The sequence below is a fragment of the Solanum pennellii genome, chromosome 10, assembly GCF_001406875.1.
Source record: "Solanum pennellii chromosome 10, SPENNV200".
Lineage (NCBI taxonomy): Eukaryota > Viridiplantae > Streptophyta > Magnoliopsida > Solanales > Solanaceae > Solanum > Solanum pennellii.
In genome coordinates, this window is record NC_028646.1 from 75,604,499 (window position 1) to 75,612,779 (window position 8,281).

The 8,281-nt window shown below is 29.8% G+C and overlaps 1 non-coding gene and 1 pseudogene across 1 annotated transcript; both read right to left on the reverse strand.

Annotated features, from left to right (window-relative positions):
• Positions 1–1,802: 1,802 nt before the first annotated feature.
• TRNAI-AAU lies at positions 1,803–1,876 on the reverse strand. The gene has a single exon. It is a non-coding gene; the product is annotated as a tRNA-Ile (tRNA).
• A 745-nt stretch (positions 1,877–2,621) lies between these two features.
• LOC107001946 lies at positions 2,622–3,749 on the reverse strand (annotated as a pseudogene).
• Positions 3,750–8,281: the final 4,532 nt, after the last annotated feature.

Here is an 8,281-nt window from a genome sequence, read left to right on the forward strand (position 1 = left end):
TTTGGTCATAAACGTCACATTTCTCCCTGTCATTTAATACTGTTTCTATTGCATACTAAAAGAACACTTAATTTTCTTCTTTTTTTTTTTTTAGAAAAAAAGTCACGACTTTAATAATTTAAAACATTGAATTAGGTGTAACAATACAATTCAATATTGTAATGAATTAGTAAAAACTCTCACCATCAATTATCGACAAATATTTATATAATATTAATCTAATATATATATATCTGTTCCAATTATTAATAAAAATGAGACGCCGTTAATAAGAAGGTGTGCTCAGTATTAAATTAATAAAAAGTATTTGTTCTTTAACAATTAATATTCGAATAAAATGGTTCACAAAATTTAATATTGTGATCATGCTTGTAAGTTTCAGGAAACATAATCCCCAAAAAGTCATAGAAAAATTGCTATGTTTGTTAATCCAAACTTTTATTGAAACGTGACGTTGAAAGATTCCCACCGACAGCCATAGTTTTGTCTTAAATTAGACATTCTTTTAAAAAATTATAAATATATATGATGCTTACCGATGGTTCGATATTATAAATGTGTTTATCGATTTAACTTATTAGCTATTTATTTTAAATATATTATTATGTTAAATCTAATTAATAGCATTTACAAGTCGTTGTTAGGATCGAAAGAAGCAGGTGTAATGCGAAAGCTAGCAAAGCAAACCTCGAAAGATCATGAGTAAGAAGATAAACGAGAAATATATCAAAAGACACAAATGTTTAATGTGGTTCGGTCAATCAACCTACGTTCACAAAGGAGATGAGCAATCCACTATAAATACGAGAGTACAAAATACAGAGAGAAACAACCCCAACCAATTCACTCGAAATACATGGGAGGTTCACACAAGTGAGAACGTACAAGCTTGTGACCCATAAATTCTCTCCCCTAATCAAAACTCTCAAAGCCCTTAAGACTACATTGTGAATGCTAATTAAGTCAGAAAGAACATTTCTCTATTTATAGAGTTCTCAACTCTTTCATACGAGAAAAATCGTAAAAGAAAAACATATTTATGGTAATTAAGAAATCAGAACAAATAAAACCCAACAATCGATTGGTTGCTTTGAGATCACCGAGTTTCTCGATATCGAGGGGGTTAAACGTCTAATCACGTCCTTCGGCATATCTTATTGATAATAAGAGGTTAAGCGTTTCTGAGTCATCGATCCTTACGATTGTATCTAGCTAAGAAGTGCTCTCCTAAAGACTAAAACTTCATTAATTTGATTAGTAAGAAATAATTTTTTATCTGTCAAGGGATTTGTAGGAATTTTATGTCGATCATTATGAGAAAGATTACATTAATGCATAATGATATACTTATTTTTCCTATCAGTCCACGTGATTTTTTTGAATTTACAAAAAATTATGATTGTTGCAAATTAAAATGTGTACACTTTAACTTTGCAAATTTAGAGTTGATATAAAAAAAATTGAAATAATGACCAATGCAGGTGTGTATATATATATATATATATATATATATATATGTGTGTGTGTGTGTGTGTGTGTGTGTGTGTGTGTGTGTGAGAAAAAGGCTTGATATACACTTTACCTATATATATGAGAAAAAGGCTTTGTATACACTTTAATTTTGCAATTTAGAGCTGATATAAAAAAAATTGAAATAATGACCAATGCAGGTGTGTGTGTATATATATATATATATATGAGAAAAAGGCTTGATATACACTTTACCTATATATAAGAAAAAGGCTTGATATACACTTTAATTTTGCAATTTAGCGTTAATATACAAAAATAAAATAAAATAATGGCCCATGCAGGTCTCGAACCTGCGACCTTCGCGTTATTAGCACGACGCTCTAACCAACTGAGCTAATGGGCCTTTTTGTGAAAAATAAGCTTTAGTCATTATTCAATCATTGGTATATTTTCGATAATTTGTATTTCATGCTGAAGTTCTAAACTTGTTTAATTGTAAACAGACAAAACATTATCAGTTGAAAACTTTAGTCCATTATGAGTCTTATAATCCATGTTTTTTTTTCATCTAGTGGATTTCTCTACTAGGGATGACAAACGGGGCATGACAAATCGACCAATATTCTAACTCGCTCTGCGTGACATAATTTCATGTTTCTACTTTATTACCACGTAAATCGCCTATTCTATGCGAGGTATTATATTTACCATACGCAGATTCAACCATAACCCAGATTATCAAGATTTAATATGTATGCGTATAAAAAATAATTTTCGACAAGATAGGGGACCATGTCAACCCGCAACAAAACAGGACTTGTTCCTCGGTGGCTGGAGTTAATTTTAAAAATATACACTAGAGAAGAAGTTAAATGGAACTAAACACAAACATAATTAATGTTTTAATTTTTTATTTCTTTTCTGTTTTGTACGTTAGAGTTAATCTATGCTACTAATTTTTTTTATCTATGTACATATCAAACAACACGGAAGATAATCAATTAACTTATTGACAACGAAAGAGAATTAATTCACTCAAAAGAATAACGAAAGGGAAAATAAATTACCAACCAATAAACTTTACAAATGAATACAAATCACAATACAATTGAAAAACTTGGTTTTATCAGCATCATTTTCATTGCTAATTAGTTCACCTTCCTGTAATCGACACGAATCTGGCCTTGATTCCCGGTCAACGGCTTGATATTGCCCATCTTAATCATAGACTGAGCAAAATCTTTCGAAAAAGTCCTTAGGTTTGTACTATAGGTTTTGACAAGCTCATCTGTCTCTCCACCGCTAAACAGTGCTTGATCAGAATGCAATAGCCCTTTCTTGGACACCAAGTTACTAAAATATTTGGAGTCGAAAAGAGCAGGTGTAGGATCAAGGGAAGCAAGATTGGAATCGCGGACAATTTGCTTGACGTTGACTTGCAAAGGTGGAGTCAATGTTCTTAGTTTCATTGTAGATGCGATTCCTAAAGGTGGAACACTGAGCAAACCCTAGTGTGTGGCCACCAGAGAGAGCCACGAGGTCTTCCTCATCCAAACCTTGCTTCTTAAAGTTGTCGATAAGTGCAGGTAAGTCCATCAACGGTGTTGGAATGTCATTGTCAGCAATGGTTCTACTTGCTGTAGTAGAATCCCTTCTTCCTAGTTCAACTTCCCATGTTGGTCCATGTAACTGTGTCAATGTAACAAAATACTTATCAGTTCAATTATACACTAAATTAACTTTAGCTTACATATATTAGGTGAAAAAATGAGTAATACGCACAGCAACAACAGAGTCACGAGCTGCAACAGCCAAGATGTCCGCACAAGATACAACTGGACGTCCACAAACTCTATCAACCTCTGATTTAATTCTATCAATCACCTCAAACCCTCTAGCAGAATTGTTATTAGCACGGGCAGTTTTTTCACTGTCAATAGTATCCGTTTGATCAAGAAGAATGGAAGCGTCACAACCCTGCATTTATTACAATATATAATTGGTAACAGCAACTCAAACAATTACTAAAGTACCAAACATTAACTAAATAGCTAGGAGAGAAAGAAATTAAACTGACGTTAACGAAACAATCATGAAAATGTAATCGTAGCAAAGAGGCACCCATTCGCCTCTCTTGCCTTATTGCATTTAATGGTTGGTAAAGCTTGGGGACAAATATGATCGTAGAAATCATCTGACAAATCCGAAAAAGCAATGTTTGCTAGGCAAAACATGACTAACAGATGAAGAAACACCAAGCTATAACTTGAAGCCATTTTTTTCTTGTATTGTTTACTTGTATGTATTGTTTCAGATTTAATTTATGTGATGATCAGAGTAAAATGTATGTGTATTTATAGGTTGGAGAAATGTAGACAATGGCTATAGGTTTAGCAACTCTCATAAGAATGAGCCACACTTTGACACTTTCTAAGAAGATACACTATTTCAATTCATGCACGAATTGTTGCAAGTTTGAGTGAGTCTTTCGTTTAATCATAATTAAAATCAAACTTACTATATATATATATAGGTAACGTCTAGACTACCAGCATATCAATTTTGACTTAGTTATAAATCATATTCCATCTATCTTATTAGTTTACATGACATTTTGTGTTTGTCATAGTTTTTTTGAAACTTGTGATCGAAAACGAATCACATTTATGCAACTATAAGTTTTATTAATTAAAGATAAAAAGAAAATTTTAAAGCTAAATAATTTTTAAATTAAATTATTTTTAATTATATAACTATGACATTATGTTTGAAACATATACATTTCATGATGAGTAGCTAAGCCTTTGAATAATTTTTTATTATATACACTCACAGCAACTGTCAACGTAAACAACATGCAAATAAATTGTGCGAAATACTTACCAATATTATATTATTGATTCATTACTTATAAATTTTTAAGTTATTATATACACAATTTCTCTAAAGAAATTTTATAGCATCTTTTTATCTATTGTAATAGGTAATTTTATTTTTTTTTATAAAAACATTACAAATTCAATAAAAACGAAAAAGAATTGAGAAAGTGTTAATTAAGTCATAGGCTAATTTAACATGAGAACAAAAAAGCTGAACAAAGCAGAGTTGATAAAATTGACAACAAATATGACTACATTAGTGACATGGCCTAAGCCTCAAAATGGAAGGATAAAATTCACTGATTATTGTATTTTGGAGCACAATGGTAAATTGAAGCATGTGTTTATTTGATTTTTTGGCACCTATATAATATATAACAATCATAATATTAATTATTAATTTTGCGATCTATTTATCAAATAACTTGAAGATTATCTATCTACTTATTGAAAATGAAAAAAATTCATTTCATTTAAACAAAACTCACGATTCACTTGGCAAATGAAATCAATAAGATCAAAGTTCATTAAAATAAATTACCAAACAAATAACTTAACAGACGTTACAAATGAACAAAAATTACAACTAAAGTTGAAAAATAATCAAGTTCTTGAAATACTTGAGTCACTAGCTTCATCAGCATGAGCTTATTAGTTAACCTCCCTGCAATCGACAAGAATCTGATATTGATTTCTAGTCGATGGCTTGATATTACCCATTTTAATTATAGACTCAACAATTTTTATTTAAAAAAAGTCCTTAGGTTCGTATTATAAATTTTAACAAGCTCATCAGTCTCTCCTCCACTAAACAGTATTTGATAAGTGCAAAAGTCCTTCCTTAGGGATAAAGATCCGGTCAAGTATAATTAGGTCAAGTAATGTTTAATGACCTTGTAGACTCATGTCATGTGTACTATATTATGATTTATGGTTGAGATCCATTTAAATTATATACTCATCTTAATAATAAAAACAACAAAGTTGTCAACTATTTTTATTTTGTGAGACGATCAAATAAATCAATTAAGTGTACCCAAGCCAATATTTTCAAAAAATAAATAAATTAAGATTGACGGAAATATGTGAACTTCCTAACTTTTTACCCGCTCATACCTTTTGAGAAGACCATACCAATCAATTGAAAATATGTATTCATTTGATAGTCGAAATGCAAAGTAGTACACAACAAATAGGAGAAAGAGTAGTAACAAAAATGAAATAATGCAATAATCGGAGAAAAAATAATAGTGCTAGTCGATATCGGAGAGAAAGAAACTAAAAGAATAGTGTTAATATTGATTTATTTGATCGTCTCACAAAATAAAAATAGTTGACAATTTTGTTGTTTTTATTATTAAGATGAGTATATAATATAAATGGATTTCAACTATAAATTATAATATAGCACACATAGCATGAATCTATAAAGACATTGAACATTACTTGACCTAATTATATTTGATCGGATCTTTATCCCCATCTAACGGTGTGAATGTAAGAAAAAAACATTTTGATTAAAGCTTAACAAAAAAATCTTATATCTTTCTTTGATATGTCAAAAGTGACGAATAAAATTAATTTATTTTAAAAATACTAAACAAATAAAAGTGAACAAATAAGAGTATTTAATAAGTCTTTCCTGAAAAATTAAAAATTTCTTTACGTAACCTGGTAAAATTAATGAATTTTCTTTCGTAAAGTTTTTTTTTTCTCTATTCTTCTTTCGTGAATGGGAGTTGGGATATTTGAGAATTGTGTAGCATATTACTTGGGAGATGTAATTCAAATAACCCACTTTTGATGTGTAAACGTTTTTTTCCTGCTAAAATGTGTCATCTTGGCCTAATTCATGTGTTTTGGTTTGGGTCAATACTTATATTAATTTCTACCGAACTAATATTAACAAACTCAAATTTAGGCCAGGGCCATAATAAGTTTGATCATTAGATTAAGCACAGATCAATTAATTTTCGAATTTTCTTATTTATTTATTAGTCAAAAGTCTTAGAAAATATTTTTTTTGAAAACAAGTTCAGTAAAAAGATGAGGAAAATGATATTCCTAATAAAAGTATGAAAAACAAGTTTCGAACATTAAATTCAATATTAGTTTTGTCCTCCCATATCCTCAACATATCTTTTCTTCATCGATACCTCTGTATCCCAGGCTACACAACTTATAGTATATGCCAAGATTATATATAAGAAAAATTTGTAGAAGAATAATTTCTCGAATAAGTAAGAAATTCACTTATTTTTCTTAAAAATATTTTCTTCCATATGGAAGACACCATGAGAACAACTTCAATCTGAAATCATAAAGCAATTGGGAGGTCCTAGGAAGGGGCGCACCTAAAGGTTGCCGAGGAAATTCACCCGAGCATCCTCAGTAAAAAATTATATGGTATATTTAAGGATTTTTTTATGTTTATTTAGCAATTTTAAACCTCCTAAATGTAAATTTAAGGTTTGTTTAGTGAATGAGGAAGATTCAAAACTAATCTTGAGGGTCCAAGATCTTATCTTAGGCACTACTCTTTTTTTTTAAACCCCTTAATGGAAATTCTGGATCCGTCCCTGGTCTCAAGGATATAAAAGTTTAAGTTGCTACACAAAATACATTTTTATTATTATAATTATATTCTCGACATGCTTCCTCACATGAAGGTCTGGTTTTATTTTTCAGGTCAAACTTGAAATTTTTTTTTTGATATAAATGACGATGAGATTCGATCTTAGAATACCATGTTGGGATATGATATCTGGGTCTTACTTAACCTCAAAAGCTAGCTCACTAATTTTCTGTAAAGCTTACGTCATCAAACTTCTTAACATCCATGTCTTCCAACACACCTCATCTTCACCGATATCTCCCTAGGCCCCTATGCACACATATTCAATAATATTTAAATTTGACTATATAACTTTATGGAGTTATTTGATACTTAATAAGGTTAGTTATTTTTTTAAAAGAAACAAAACCCTCTTGGTAAAAAATAAAATCTTACGTTTTTTTAAATATAAGTGTTAAAAGCAAAATGAAACGGAGGGAGTATATTTATGTAATTATGTACGAAAGAGAAGAAAAAAGGATTGAATTTAATAACCCAACTGCCAATTAATTCTCCCACTCTATAAAAGCCCAGAAGGTACTCAACACTTGGGCAACATACATTTTTTTTCTCTAAATATACAATTCTCTTCTAAGAATTTTTTTTAAAAAAATGGGTGGGAAAATTGCATGCTTTGTGGTTTTGTGCATGTTGATGGTTGTACCGTATGCATCGGGTGCATCTCTCAACGCGAGGGTAGAAATTTGAATGATATATTTATGTTGTTTTAGTTTTCTTTCTAAAATTAGATAACAAACTTCTCTGAGCGATAATTGGTAGCACTTTTAACATTTTAATCGATTATATATATATATATATTTATATATATATAATTTTAAACCTATAATATTAAAATTTTAATCGCTAGAGATAACTTAGAATCGATGATTCATTATCTGATAAATCACAAAATTATAGATGTCTCTAGAAACGCTTATACATTATCAAAATATTTGTACCATTTTTGCTGAATGTTATTTTCTAATCATAACGGCGATACCCTCTCCGCTTCATAGTATTTGATTTTTGTTGAGATGATACACTCCATAAAAAATATTTTATTATAAAAGTGTATTTTATTAAACAAGTTTTATTATTGATACTCTGAAACTTTAAATTTGATTATTATAACTCTATGTAATTACTTAATACTAACGGTTAGTATTAAAAAAAGGTATAGAACAAAACCCTATTTATGTAATTATGTACCAAAGAAAAAAAAAGGATTGAATTTAATACCCAACTGCCAACTAATTCTCCCACTATATAAAAGCCCAAAAGGTACTCAACACTTAGGCAACATACATTTTTTTTT